Source organism: Aotus nancymaae, unplaced genomic scaffold, assembly GCF_030222135.1.
Source record: "Aotus nancymaae isolate 86718 unplaced genomic scaffold, 86718_ANA_hifiasm-v0.15.2.pri h1tg000021l, whole genome shotgun sequence".
Taxonomy (NCBI): domain Eukaryota; kingdom Metazoa; phylum Chordata; class Mammalia; order Primates; family Aotidae; genus Aotus; species Aotus nancymaae.
In genome coordinates, this window is record NW_026988433.1 from 24,437,549 (window position 1) to 24,452,199 (window position 14,651).

Consider the following 14,651-nt stretch of genomic DNA (forward strand, 5'->3'; position numbering starts at 1 on the left):
TGCCTAGGCTGGAGTGCAGTGGCATGTCTTAGCTCACTGCATCCTCTGCCTCCTGGGTTCAAGCAATTCTCCTGCCTCAGTCTCCCGAGCAACTGGGATTACAAGCACCTGCCACCATGCCCAGCTAATTTTTCGTATTTTTAGTAGAGACGTGGTTTCACCATGTTGGCCAGGCTGGTCTCGAACTCCTGACCTCGTGATCTGCCTGCCTTGGCCTCCCAAAGCGCTGGAATTACAGGTGTGAGCCACTGTGCCTGGCCTGACCTGTGCTTTTCAACCATCTGGATTTTGCTGATTGTACCCTCATGTTGCAGTTCAACTTGCTCCTCTGTCCTCTGAATTTCCTGCAAATTGGCAGCTGGATCCTGAAGTGTGGTCCAATTCAGGTTCTGTCCTTTTGGCAAGACTATATTGTTAGTGTTGTGTTCTTCCATATACTAGGAAGCAAATAATGTCAAGATGTCTGGGTTTCGTTCTTTTTCGATTTGTGTATTCAGTGCCTACATCGAGTCATTTACTAGGGGTCGCAGTATGGTGACAATAAATTCTGTCATTTTGTTTTCAGTTTTTCACTGGTAAAATTTTATAAGCTAATATGCTCACTTGCTTACTATTTAGTTACCAAATAGTGTAGTTCATTTAGGAAAGCAGGATAAATGCTTGATTATTTCCTTTTATTTACCCAGTTCTCGAGATAATGAATTGGTTCTCTGCCATCCTCAGAAGGTGAAGAAATTAGGGTTTTTTTCCCCTTTCCTTTCCTTTTGAAATTACGGATTTGAACATATATGCTGTGTTCAATCCATTACAATTCTTATCTCAAAGCAGATTGTCCTGTGTTTTCCAATGGGAACCTCTTCAAGATTTCTGAGTCCTTTTGAAATGACCTTATAGTCTTTGATAGATAGATTCCTTGCTGTGTGACATGTCGAGGTGTTTCAGGCTCACCTTGGACATCTCTCCCCAAGCCATTTCTTTCAAAAGTCCTGGTTTCTTTTAATGGAAAATGATACCTATTAAGTATGCAGTAGCATCATGTCTAATATATATATGTGTGTGTGTGTGTGTGTGTGTGTGTGTGTGTATATATATATATATATATAATGTTAATTTTAAAATACTGTATTACCAAAGAGAGTGTAATCTTTTTGCTGTGGAGGGTTTCCTCTTGGTGTCGATGGCTGCTGACTGATGAAGGTGGTGGTTGCTGAAGGTTAGGCTGGATGAGGCAACAGCAACAATAAAGTTTGTCATATTGATTGACTCAGCCTCTCATGAAAGCTTTCTCTGTAGCATGTGACACTGTTTGATAGCATTTCACCCACTGCAGAACTTCTTTCAAAATTGGAGTCAGCCCTCTCAAACCCTTTTGCTGCCTTATCAACTAAGTTTATGTAAGTAGTATTCTAAGTGTTTTGTTGTCATTTCAGTAGTGTTCACAGCATCGTTACCAGGAGTACATTCCATCTCAAGAAACCATTTTCTTTGCTTATCCCTAAGGAGCAACTCCTCATCTGTTCAAGTTTTATCATGAGATTGTAGCAATTCACTCATATCTTCAGGCTCCACTTTTTATTCTCTAGTTCTCTATTTCCACCATATCTAATGTTACTTCTTCCACCAAAGTCTTGAACTCCTCAAAGTCATCCATGAAGGTTAGAATCAACTTCTCCCAAACTTCCCTTAGTGTTGAGATTTTGAATTCCTCTCATGAATCATGAATTTTCTTTCTTTCTTTCTTTTTTTTTTTTGAGACGGAGTCTTGCTCTGTCGCCAGGCTGGAGCACAGTGGCGTAGTCTCGGCTCACTGCAACCTTCGCCTCCTGGGTTCAAGCGATTCTTTGCCTCAGCCTCCCGAGTAGCTGGGACTACAGGCAAGTGCCAAACGCCCGGCTAATTTTTATATTTTTAGTAGAGACCGGGTTTCACTATGTTGGCCAGGATGGTCTCGACCACTTGACTCTGCGATCCTCTTGCCTCAGCCTCCCAAAGTGCTGGGATTACAGGCGTGAGCCACCATGCCCGGCTGGAATCATGAATTTTCTTAATGGCACCTAAAATGGTGAATTCTTTCCAGAAGGTTTTTAATTCACTTTGCCCAGATCCATCAGGGGAGTCACTATCAGTGGTAGCTGTAGCCTTACGAAATGTATTTCTTTTTTTTTTTTTTTTTTTGAGACGGAGTTTCGCTCTTGTTACCCAGGCTAGAGTGCAATGGCGCGATCTCGGCTCACCGCAACCTCCGCCTCCTGGGTTCAGGCAATTCTCCTGCCTCAGCCTCCTGAGTAGCTGGGATTACAGGCATGCGCCACCATGCCCAGCTAATTTTTTGTATTTTCAGTAGAGATGGGATTTCACCATGTTGACCAGGATGGTCTCGATCTCTTGACCTCGTGATCCACCCGCCTCGGCCTCCCAAAGTGCTGGGATTACGGGCGTGAGCCGCCGTGCCCAGCCGAAATGTATTTCTTAAATAATAAGACTTGAAAGTCAAAATGATTCCTTTTTCCAAGATCTGCAGAATGGATGTTAGCAGGTGAAAACAACATTAATCTTGTACATCTTCATCATAGGTCTTGGGTGATAAGGTACATTGTTGATGAGCAGTAATATTTTGTTAAGAATGTTTTTTTTTCCTGATCAATAGGTCTCAATGGTGGGCTTAAAATATTCAGTAAACCACGCAGTAAACAGATGTGCTGTCATTCATGCTTTGTTGTTCCATTTCTAGAACACAGACAGAATAGATATAGCGTGATTCTTAAGGATTCACATAATATCCCCCACATCATATGTTGTTATTGGAGTAATTGAAGTTTATACAGCTTAGCCGTTGAAATGAAAGTTTAAAGAAAGTTTAAAGGTGTAGTAGATGAGCATTGGCATTAACTTAAAGTCACCAGCTGTGTCAGCCTCTAACAAGACAGGCAGCTCATCTTTTGAAGCTTTGAACTCAGGCATTGACTTCTCTCTAGTTATGAAAGTTTTAGATGGCATCTTCTTTGAGTAGAAGGCTGTTTCATCTACATTGAAAATCTGTTGTTTAGTGTAGCCACCTTCATCAATGATCTTAGCTAGATCATCTGGATAACTTGCTGTAGCTTCTCCATTAGCACTTGCTGCTTTTCCTTGTACTTTCATGTTATGGAGATGGCTTCTTTCCTTAACCTCATGAACCAACCTCTGCTAGTTTCCAACTTTCCTTCTGCAGCTTCCTCACCTCTGTCAGCCTCCATAGAATTGAAGAGAGTTAGGACTTTGCTCTGGATTAGGCTTTGGCTTAAGGGAATCTTGTGGCTCGTTTGTATTGCTATCCAGAGGACTAAAGCAAACGCTGTTTTTGTTTTTTTTATCATTCATGTGTTCACTGGAGTAGCACTTTTAATTTCCTGAACTTTTCTTTTGTATTCACAACTTGGCTAACTGGCTTAAGAGGTGCTTAGCTTTTGGCCTGTTTCTGCTTTCGATGTGGCTTCCTCACTAAGCTTAATAATTTCTAATTTTTTATTTAAAGTGAGAAATGCACAACTCTTCCTTTCACTTAAACACTTAAAGGTCATTTAGGGTTATTAACTGGACTAATTTCAGTCCTGTTATGTCTCAGGTAATAAGGAGGCCCAAGGAGAGGGAGAGACAGGGAGAGCAGGTTGGTGGAGCAGTCAGAAAACACATGGCGTTTATTGATGAAGTTTGCTGCCTTATATGGGTGCAGTTCCTAGTACCCCAAAACACACTAGTAACATCAGAGATCACTGATCACTTTAACAGATATAATAATAATGAAAAAGTTTGAAATGCTGCAAGAATTACCAAAATGTGACACAGAGACAGTGAACACATGCTGTTGGAAAAATGGTACAGATAGATTTGCCTTAGTCAGGGCTGATACAAAGCTTCAATTTGTTTAAAAACAAACAAAAAAACACCACCACAATATCTGTGAAGTGCAATAAAATGAGGTATGCCTGTATTTGTCTAACATCTTTAATATTAATTACATTTCCATCTCCTTTCTTCCACACAGAGAATGCAGGGTCTCAGGGATACAGAGAGAGAATGAGAATATCCTGATCTGTTTCATTTGTCTTATTACATTATGCATATAGTAGTCTCAGAGTGAAAATGCTAATACCACCCCCATACCATGGTTACTGAAAATTGTTAAAAAACTAAACAACTTTTAGTTAAAAAACTAAAAAATTTTTAAAAACTCATGCTATGTCTATTCTCCCTCCATTTAAAAATGATGTATTCTGTATTTTCAAGATCACACAACTGTTATATTCAGCAGTCTTTCCTGTCTTGGTTCTGTGAGTAACTACATTTAGTGCATTCCGTCAACCCTTGTGTTGATCTCGCACCAGTCATTTGGATCATCTGAAGCTGGTTCTTGGGTGGATTCCTTAAGAAGGGGGCCATAGGAACAATATTCTCTGAGTTCTTGTATACTGATAACTTATCTGCCATCTTTGTACTCAAAAGTGAGTTTTTCTGAATATAAAATTCTTGGGCAGGGATAGTGCCTCACACCTGTAATTCCAGCACTTTGGAAGGCTGAGGCAGGCGGACTGTTTGAGCCTAGGAGTTCAAGATCAGCCTGGGCAACATGGTGAAATCCTATCTCTACAAAAAATATATAATTAGCTGGGTGTGGTGGTGAGTGCCTGTGGTCCCAGCTACTTGGGAAGCTGAGGTGGGAGGACTGTTTGGGCCTGGGAGATTAAGGCTGCAGTGAGCCATGATAGTGCCACTGCACTACAGCCTGGGTAACAGAGTTAGACTGATCCTGTCTCTAAATAAATAAATAAGTTAAATAAAATTACTGACTCACAGTTTTTCCTTGAGTATCTAAATACATTATTCCATTTTCTTTTGGCATAGGTTTTCCTGTCAAAGTCAGATTATAATCTAATTTCCTTTCCCTTATAAATCATATGCTCTTTTTGCCTAAATGTTCATAAGGTTTTTTTTTTCTTCAAATATAGTTAATTTTACTAGAAGATTGTTGGTTATTTGGAGTTGGTATCTCTAGATACCATGGTATGCTCTTTCAATATATAGTTTCCAGTTTTTTTTTTTTTCCTGAATTACAGTTTTTAATGTTTTTTTTTCCCGTTCCCTTGCTTTAGTTTTCTTCATCAGAGGCTCCTGTTACCCATATGCTTGATCTTCTTTACTTTTCTTGAGTTGTTGTCCATTTCTCTCTAAACCCTTTTTTTGTTTTCTTTTTTTCCCTTCCCTCCCTCCCTTCCTCCCCTCCTTCCCTTCCTTCCTCCCCTCCTTCCTTTCCCCTCCCTCCCTCTCCCCTCCCTCTCCTTCCCTCTCCTTCCCTCCCCTCGCCTTCCCTCTCCTTCCCTCTCCTTCCCTCTCCTTCCCTCTCCTTCCCTCTCCTCCCTTCACTTACCTCCCTTTCCTTCTTTCCTTTTCTTTCTTTTTTTGAGACAGGGTCTTGCTCTGTCACCCAGGCTGGAGTGCAGTGGCATGATCATGCCTCGACCTCTTAGGTTCAAGCAATCCTCTCACCTCAAACTTCCAAGTAGCTACAACTACAGGCACTCACCACCATGCCCAGCTAATTTTCTATTTTTTTATAGAGATAAGATTTCTCACAATGTTGTCCAGACTGACCTGTAACTTGTGGCCTCAAGCATTCCTCCCACCTTGGCCCCTCAAAGTGTTGGGATTACACGTGTGAGCCACTATGTGAGGCCCCAAACCCTTTTTTTCTTTAAAGATTTTATTATTATTATTATTATTATCATTATTTTGTTCTCTTCCTTTTGTTTCTTTTGGGGGCATTATTTGTTGAGTTTATTTGCTCTTGTGTTCTTTCTGGTTTATCTTACTTATTTCTATTTTTTTTCTTGATTTCTATCACTTTATTTTTTGAGTTTTTCAAGTTCTGATTTATGTTTATATATTGTTTTCTTCATTTTGAATTACTATAATGTAGTTTTTATTTCTTTTGAGTGTGTCTTTTTAGTATTCTTGTATTGTCTATAGGGATGTTATTCTGTGCCTTATTCTCTTTTTTCTGACGGTAATTTTGGAATTCAACCTTGATTTTTTTTCTTGCTTATTTTTATATGAATTTAATTTTCCCAAGCTTTTTAGATGGTGGCTTGATTCAGGTAGTTGCTCTAACTTCACAGACCTCCCTCTCTGACATCTTCAGATAGTGTTCAGAAACATAGTGCCTTGCTTTCTGAGATTTCCTGGCCTGCTTTTATTAGCCTCTCTTATGCCTTTATCCCTCTTATTTCTATCCTGCTGAAATTCTGTTTCATTCCCTGGAGTGTCTCCTTTGTGGGCCTATCCTGGAAGGGAGCCCTGTCTGGGTAATTTTGAGAGTGCTGGGGTCTAGATTATGCCTGCCTCTTCAGACCTTTTAAATTCAGGACCCCTCTGCCCAGCTTCTGTTGGAAAAGGCAGAACCCTTCCCAGTTTCTGCTGCTGATCTCACACCGGCCTGCTGCTCTCAGGTCTCAGATGTCCTCTTGCTGTCCCCTCCCCCGCCACATACCTGAGGCTGATAACATGCAGGTTCTGTAGCTGTTGGTGTTTGCCCCCACCCGCTTGAATTTTGTGGATGTCACCTAGTTTGTGTAAATGTTGTCCCTGGATTTTTGTTTTGTTTTGTTATCTGCTTGTTCTGTATTTTTATGGAGGGACTTTGGAAAATCCCCCAAACAATGCTGCCACTGAGATTCTGCCATCTTCCCAGAATCCTCAATGTCTCCCTTTTGTTGGCATTCCTGCACATTTTATAAATTAAATAATGCTTTGGGATAAATCTTTCTAATTAAAAAAAAATCTTTAAGTATAAAACTGATATTTAAATCACTCTTTAATCACATAATATCTCCCATATCATATGTTGTTATTGGAGTAATTGAAGCTTATATAGCTTAGCCATTGAAAGTTTAAAGAAATATTTGATCCTCTCCTAGCCTACCTGCTTCTTATACCTTATTTTCCACTTTGTTCTTCTGAAGGTAAAAGATCAAATGGTTTCAGACAACACCCCCTGCCTCTTTTTTAAACAGAAAAGCTCTGTGCAGTTTCTCAAGCCTAGGCTATTGGTAGTAGCTCATGAGCTACAAATAGTAGATAGTATAACAAGGCCTAGTTTTAGTAGAAGAAGGATACCAAGGAAAGCCCTAGAGTAGGAGTTCTGAGCATTTGCTGCAGGTCGCTTCGCTTAAACACTCTCAGCCCCAATTGCCTTACATATAATATGGAAGTATGATAATAATTATGTCTGTCGAGAGAGTCAAAAGGAAGCTATCAATGTATAATGGGCTATTATTTTTGTAGTGGATTTTTATGTATACCTATAGTGGATTCCTAGCAGCAGCAAGTGTGCCTTTAATAGACATTTGGTAGAAAAATACAGTAGAACCAGTTTATCAAATGAACTGTAAAAGAATAAAACTAATTTTTTAAAAACTGCTTTTTATAGCCAGGCAAAGTGGCTCACGCCTGTAATCTCAGCACTTTGGGAGGCCGAGGCGGGTGGATCACGGGTAGATCTTGAGGTCAAGAGATCAAGACCATCCTGACCAACATGGTGAAACCCTGTCTCTACTAAAAAATACAAAAAAATTAGCCGGGCATAGTGGTGCACGCTTGTAGTCCCAGCTACTCGGGAGGCTGAGGCGGAACAATCACTTGAACTGGGAGGCGGAGCTTGTGGTGAGACGAGATTGCGTCAGTGCACTCCAGCCTGGTGTCAGAGCGAGACTCCTTCTCAAAAAAAACAAAACAAAAACTTGCTTTTTATATTACTTATGGCATAAATCCATGAAATCCTAAGCATTTAAGCTTTGATTTATCAATTTTGTGGGCATTAATTTAGTGACAGCCACTTTGCAGTTTTAGGAGAGGGAACACCAATCTTAAGGTACATTCCTCCATTTTTTAGAGGTGGCTTCTTTTTTTTTTTTTTTTTCAGACAGAGTTTCGCTTGTTACCCAGGCTTGGAGTGCAATGGCGTGATCTCGGCTCACCGCAACCTCCGCCTCCTGGGTTCAGGCAATTCTCCTGCCTCAGCCTCCTAAGTAGCTTGGATTACAGGCACGCGCCACCGTGCCCAGCTAATTTTTTGTATTAGTAGAGACAGGGTTTCACCATGTTGACCAGGATGGTCTCGATCTCTTGACCTCGTGATCCACCCGCCTCGGCCTCCCAAAGTGCTGGGATTACAGGCTTGAGCCACCGCGCCCGGCCTAGAGGTGGCTTCTTTACGCAGCCTGAAGTTTAATTATATTGGCACAATTTACCTTTCATGAACTACTTTGTTGAAACAGTGCTTTATACTAGTACATAGCAGTTGTATAAATTCCACTCCGAAAAGCTACACTTTGCTCCTAGCTTTTGCAAAGTTTTGACTCTGTGAGTTCTTCAGCAGTATCTTCTCAAAGAGACTTTTAAGATTGTGGCTACCTAAGTATTTTACTTGGGGAAATTTTAGCTCCAAGAAAATAGCAGTTCTTTAAATAATACGAAGAGCAGCCAAGTTAAGTTTAGTGAATGATGTTGATTCAACATTGTTCCGTATCTGCAGGGGAGTAATCAAACACAAATGCAAAAAATGGCTAATTCAGACAATGGGATTGCATAACTGTTCCTTCCAGAGTCTGGGAGATGGAAAGATCTTGCAAAATGATAGTCTTAATTGTCTCCTGCTATATAATAGTCCCAAATTATTAAGTTTAAAGGGCACGTTCCCCCTTCTCTCAAATCAGTTTATTCTTCTGTAGAATCAACAAAAATAAATACTCTATCTTATCCATTTTTGCTTCCATCATAAATTTTCCTAATATAGTTTTTTTTGAAAACCCAGACAAATTCTAAAAGAGCTTTAACGCTTTCTAATATAGTTTTGCCCTGAAATAAAAATGGAAGTGATGTTGTGGTTCCTCTCAGGCATTCAGCAGGGAGGGCTTCGTCTTAATTCTATTTTGTACAGATTGCCTCTGGGCCATTTGCCAGTGGTTATAACCCTGGCAGATCGGAACCCAACACTCACTTCTTGGTTTTCTTGAACCCGGTACAGCTCTCCATGTCATGGTTCCTGTTGAACACCCTGATGGCCTACATCAGGCCTGTGTGGTGTCTGTAGGATGCCGTGCTGCTCTGCAGCTGCTACCACATCTTTAAGCTTTTTCCTGTCTCATGTCTTTTCTTCATTTTCCGTTTGGAATTGGTTTCCTTAGCATTAGAAAAATACGGTCTTTTAGAGGGAATAGACCTTTTTAGGCTGTAACTCTAGTCCTAGCCCAGTAGCAAGTTCATGATGGGTGATTAAAATAGGGAAGCAGTATCTGGAAAGCAGTATTCGAAAAATAAAACTATTAAACTAATTGTACTTTAAAATTAGTACATGAGAGAAACCTAAATTTCTTAGTTTTCCTTTTTTCTTGTTGGGGTTGTTCTCTTAAGCTGTTGTTTTTCCATATCCAGGCTTTCATATGTGAAGAGGATGCCCATGATACAGTAGTTCTGAACATGTGCTTAAAGTTGTTTTTTTTCCCGAACCACAGTGGGATTTTACTGATGGATTCACTTTTTCATGTAGGAACTCTTGGAACTGATTTTTTTTTCTTTTCTTTCTTTCTTCTTGGTTATATAGATGAGAGGTGTCTGTGCCAGGACAACAGGCCTGAGCCACCACGGCTTCCCTGATTTCATTTTTGTCCTTTCAAAACAAAGCATTGCCGTTGTAATGTATTGTCCAAATAGAAAATTTCAGGAACACACAGCGTTATTTAAATTTAAACAAATAAAATAAAAAGAGGGAGTGGGGATAACTTTTACTCCCTGCTGTGATGAGATGCCTACTCTGGATGTTTTGTGTCTGTTTTCCTCTGTACTCACTGTACATAATTTTGAGAAAACTGCTTGGTATTACAGTACCAGTCTGTAGCCATGGAACAAGGAAAAGCTAACAAGCCTGCCTAGAGATCAGATCTGTTCTTACTGTGGTAATTGGCCTAGGTATAAACCAGAGCTTTCACACTTATGATATCTTGGGTGTAAATTAGTTAGTATTAACTAATTGGGTACAGTGCTGAATTAATTTGAAGACAAGACTCATTCCAAGAAATCCTGATGTTCAGACCTAGGATATATGTGGGGTCATAATGGTCATATTAACAGCAAGAAAAGTCATCATGAAAATATGGTAGGCTCTTTTTTTTTTCAGCCATGCACTATTCTAAGTCTTTATATGCGTGATTATATTTAGTTATTTTATCAGCACAGTAAGCCATGAGTGTGGCCTATTTTACAACTTAGGAAATAGGCTCAGAGAGTGGCAGTTTTGTCAAGGGTCACACAGCTGATAAAAGGCTCTGCTAGACCCAGATCTGTCTAGCTCCAAAGAAAGCCTCATGCTCTTCTCCCTAGTTGCAGTATTTCCTATTAGGGTAGTGCTTTGGTGCATGCAAAATGTTTGAGCTAATTTAGCCCTTCTAGTAACCCCTAAGTAAGCACAGCTGTCCCTGGTATCAAGGAAATTCAGGCTCCCAGAAGTGAAATCCCTTCCTAATGCTAACATGGCTACTTAGTGACCCAGCTCTGACAGGACCCTGTGTCCTCTGACACCCAGGCCAGCATCCCATATTTCACACGAGAAGATTAAACATATACCAAGTGGTGCTTCTGTTCATTGTTGTCCCTGAGCTGCAGGAACATCAGTCCAAACTGGCAAGCCATCACCCGGAAGTAGCAGACAACCCTGAAGAGGGCAGAGAGCTATATAATGACAGGCCTGTGAGCAAGGGCCTATGGGCACCAACCAAAGGATGTGTGTGCTGAGTATGGAAAGACTTGCAGACCGCCTCCCATCCCCCGGCTCTTTCCACAGTCCACAGTAGAGAACACCACCAGCTGTCTTTACCAGCAGACACAAGAATTCTGTGGTCTTCTCATTTCATTTCATAGACTTTTCACTCACTTTCTTCTCCTCTTGCAGTCCTTGTGCCTATAGTATTAGCTTTTCCCCTAGCAACTCCTGAGCCACCTTCTTTATGGTATTGTTTAAATGCTGCCTGCACTTTTTAGAAAATTGCTCTACACATCTGCGTTTTTTTATTTTGAGACTGGATATTCCGTTCCTCTTCATCTTCTCTACTTTCACCTAACTCTTTTTCATCCTTAGAGGTCACCTCCTCAGGGAGTCCTCCTGGATGGACCAAGCATGGTTAGCAGGAAGATCATTTTGTAGTAGTGCAGTTGGCTTATGCCAGCATAGCATTGGTTACACTGTGTGGTTCCTAGTGAATATATAGGCAATATTAACAGCTAACACCAAGTGTCTGCCTTATGCCAGGTATTCTTCTAAGTGCATCAGTTTCATGTTACCATGTTAGTCCTCAAACCGCCTCACAGAGGTCAGGTTCAGTCACATCATCCTGAATCATGAATTCAGTCACATCACTCTGGCCAGAGCCCATAATAGCCCTGCTGTGTACTGTCTCTGCATTCTGGAGGCACTATATGTGTGTCTGGCTCTGTGCTAAGGGTTAATTAATTCCTTAATTCTCTTAGCACACTTCGCAGGCATCGGTACTGATGTTTTCTGTATGCAGTGATGTTTGCCAGGATCATCACAGTAAGTGGCCCAGGCAAGATTTGAACCAGAGCCTGCCTGACTCCGGTGCTCACTCTCTAACTCTCTGTATCATACCACTTGTTATTTGTTGTCTTTGATTGATTTCCAGTCTCATAGAAGTCTCTGCTTTCTGTTAGACCACCAACTTCTCAAGAGCAGGGCCTGTATTTCGTTACCCAGTACTAGATGGGTTACAATACAGTTTATTGTAACTTAGTAAATGTATTATAAGAAAAGAGTTAACCAAGGTAGTAAAATGGGTTAGGTGCTTAACTTATGTACGTAAACCCAATTCAGGGAACCATTAAACTGGCTGGAAGTGAAGTAAAGAAGGAACACACAGAGTTTTCTTATTTTAAAATTAATAAATGTTTTGCTTCATCATTGAAATTTCTTTTAATCCAAGGAAAAGATGATGGGAAAAAGCTAGAGAAAGGAAAAGGTTAAGTCCCCGTTATGAGCTCTGCTTTGTCTTCGTATGTAACATTGGAAATGCTGATTATAACCAAGGCCTCCCATCACTCCATGTCTCATTAGTGATTTGGAACATGCATTAGCTGTGCTCAGAGTTAGACACAGAAGCGTTTTCAGTCCTTGCAAGGAATCCCAGCAGGCCATGGTTGGGGTGCCATCTGGAGATGGCAGGTGGTATTACTATTCTGTCAGTTCTAAGTGGGGTCACAGTGCATCTTGCAAAATGCATTTCCTGTTGAGTCACTGAAGTCCCATTTCATAATTTTCTGTCAGCTTTATGCTTTGATCAAATTAGTAGTAACTGTTTTCTGTTTGTTCTGTTCAAAATGTCAGTTCTGCTTTATATTCAGGTAGTCAAGTTCAATTTGGAGTTGTTTTATAAATCATAAATTCTTAAATAAAAATAGTGCATATCTTAAATGAAAGTTGCCAGGAAAAGAAAAAAAAGGAATAAAAAAAATAGTGCATATCAGTATGAAAGCTAACATGCAATGCCGGGGGAGAGCAGATGCCCACATTTTCCACAGAGGAAAGAGGCCTGGGTCAAGGTCTGTTCCGCAGAGGGAGGGAAAGGGGCGGGGTAGGACATCCTTTTTCTTCCATGCTCGTTTACACCTGCCTTGCTTAAAATTTGCTGAATGATTGCGGGGGGTAGGGGGAGCGCTCTGGGGAAATTAGGTGATGTTCGAAGCTTGGGCCCTCAAAATGCAGGTTTATTTTTGCCGTGATTTGCATAAAGGGTTATATTTAGCCTGGGTAGAATTTAGCTGTAAAAATGAATGAATCACTCAACTCATGACTTTTTCCCTCTCTTCAGAATGGCAAACTTTTTGTTCTCATTTTTTGCAGGACGGCAGAACTGAGCTGAACTCAAAACACTCATCCAATCTAGATCTCTGCCTTCCACTAAGCAATTGAAAACAAACAATTGTTTGTCTCCTTCTTTAAAGTTTCCACAAAGGAAAATTCTGTTTCTCACTTGTTCTAGTTTTAAACATGATTTTTCACTGGCAGGTTCTTAAATTTTTCATGAGTTAGTTCCTCAAAATCATTTCTGATGATAAATTTACTTATTTTAATCTTCATGTAGAATATAATGACTTTAAACTTTAGCTTTTTCATAAACTTAAATATTATTTACCATCTAGCCTTCTATAGGGTTCTTGATGCTACTCAGCTTACCTGTAACTCAGTCCTTTTCTTGAGGTTGTTTGTTTCTTAACCTTTTGAAACCGTTGTCTTCCATTGTTAAATGTAGTCTTTCGTTCCTTCCACTCTCATACTTTCCCTATTCCTTTCTCCCCCTGCTGCCCAGGCATGTCCCCAGTTAAGATATGGTGAGTCTTCTGCATGTCTTCACCAGTCAAGAGGATTTTTTTAAATAACAAGTTTTATTGAAATATAATTCACATAGAATTCACCCATTTAAAATGTACAATTCACTGATTTTTAGAATATTCACAACCATCACCACAGACAATTATAGAATGTTTTCAAAAAGAAACCCACATCCTTTAGCTATCACCCCTCCACCTGCCTCCCTCCACATTCCCCAACAGTAAGCAACCACTTTTTTACTTTCTGTCTTTACAGATTTGCCTATTCTGGACATTTCACATATGTGGAATCCTGTAATATGCAATCTTCTATGTCTGGCTTCTTTCACTTTGCATAAAGTTTTTAGAGTTTCCTCATGTTGTAACATGTATCAGTACTTCATTCTTTTTTATGGCCAAATAATATTCCAATGTATGAATATGTCACATTTTTTTAGCCGTTTATCAATAGATGGATATTTGGGTTTTTTCCACCTTTGGGCTTTAACAAATAATGCTGCTGTGAACATCCTTGTACAAGTTTTTGTGTGGACACGTTTCCATCCTCTTGGATATATCCCTAGGAGTGGAATTGCTGTGTCATATGATAACTGTTTGATCATTTAAGGAACTTCCAGGCTGTTTTCCAAAGTCTGCCACCAAATGGTGGCTGCACCATTTTATATTCTCGCCAGCCATGTGTGCAGGCTCTGATTTTTCACATGCTTGTCAACGCTTGTTATCAGTCTTTTAGATTCTAGCCATCCTAATGGGTGTGAAGGGAGAGCTTCTGGTTTTGATTTGCATTTCTGTCATAACTGATAATGCCAAACATCTTTTCATGTGCTTTTTGGCCATTTATATGTATTCCTCAAAATCTCTGTTTCGCTTACTGGCCTATTTTTAAATTGAGTTCTTTGTCCTTTGGTTGAATTCTAAGAGTTCTTTATATATATTATATATATATATATATTTTTTTTTTTCTCTTATCAAACGTTTGAGTTGCAAATTATTTTCTCCCATTCTGTGGACTGTTTTTTCGCTTTCTTGATAGTGTCCTTTGAAGCACAAAAGCTTTTAATTTTGAGGAGGTCTAACTTATTTTTTTCTTTGTAAGATATTTTCTGTAATACATGTTACAAAAATATCATGTATTTTATTTTCCAAGTGTAAAATTATAGAAAATATGTTTTAAAACTATATTATCCCATCAAGAGCCAGAGACTTAGCTAAGTGTCTTCATC

The 14,651-nt window shown here is 39.8% G+C and overlaps 1 protein-coding gene across 2 annotated transcripts in view; it reads left to right on the forward strand.

Annotated features, from left to right (window-relative positions):
• Nucleotides 1-14,651, forward strand: part of CORO1C (coronin 1C) — an 86,370-nt gene that overhangs the window by 57,806 nt on the left and 13,913 nt on the right. The gene's annotated exons all lie outside the window — the stretch shown is intronic.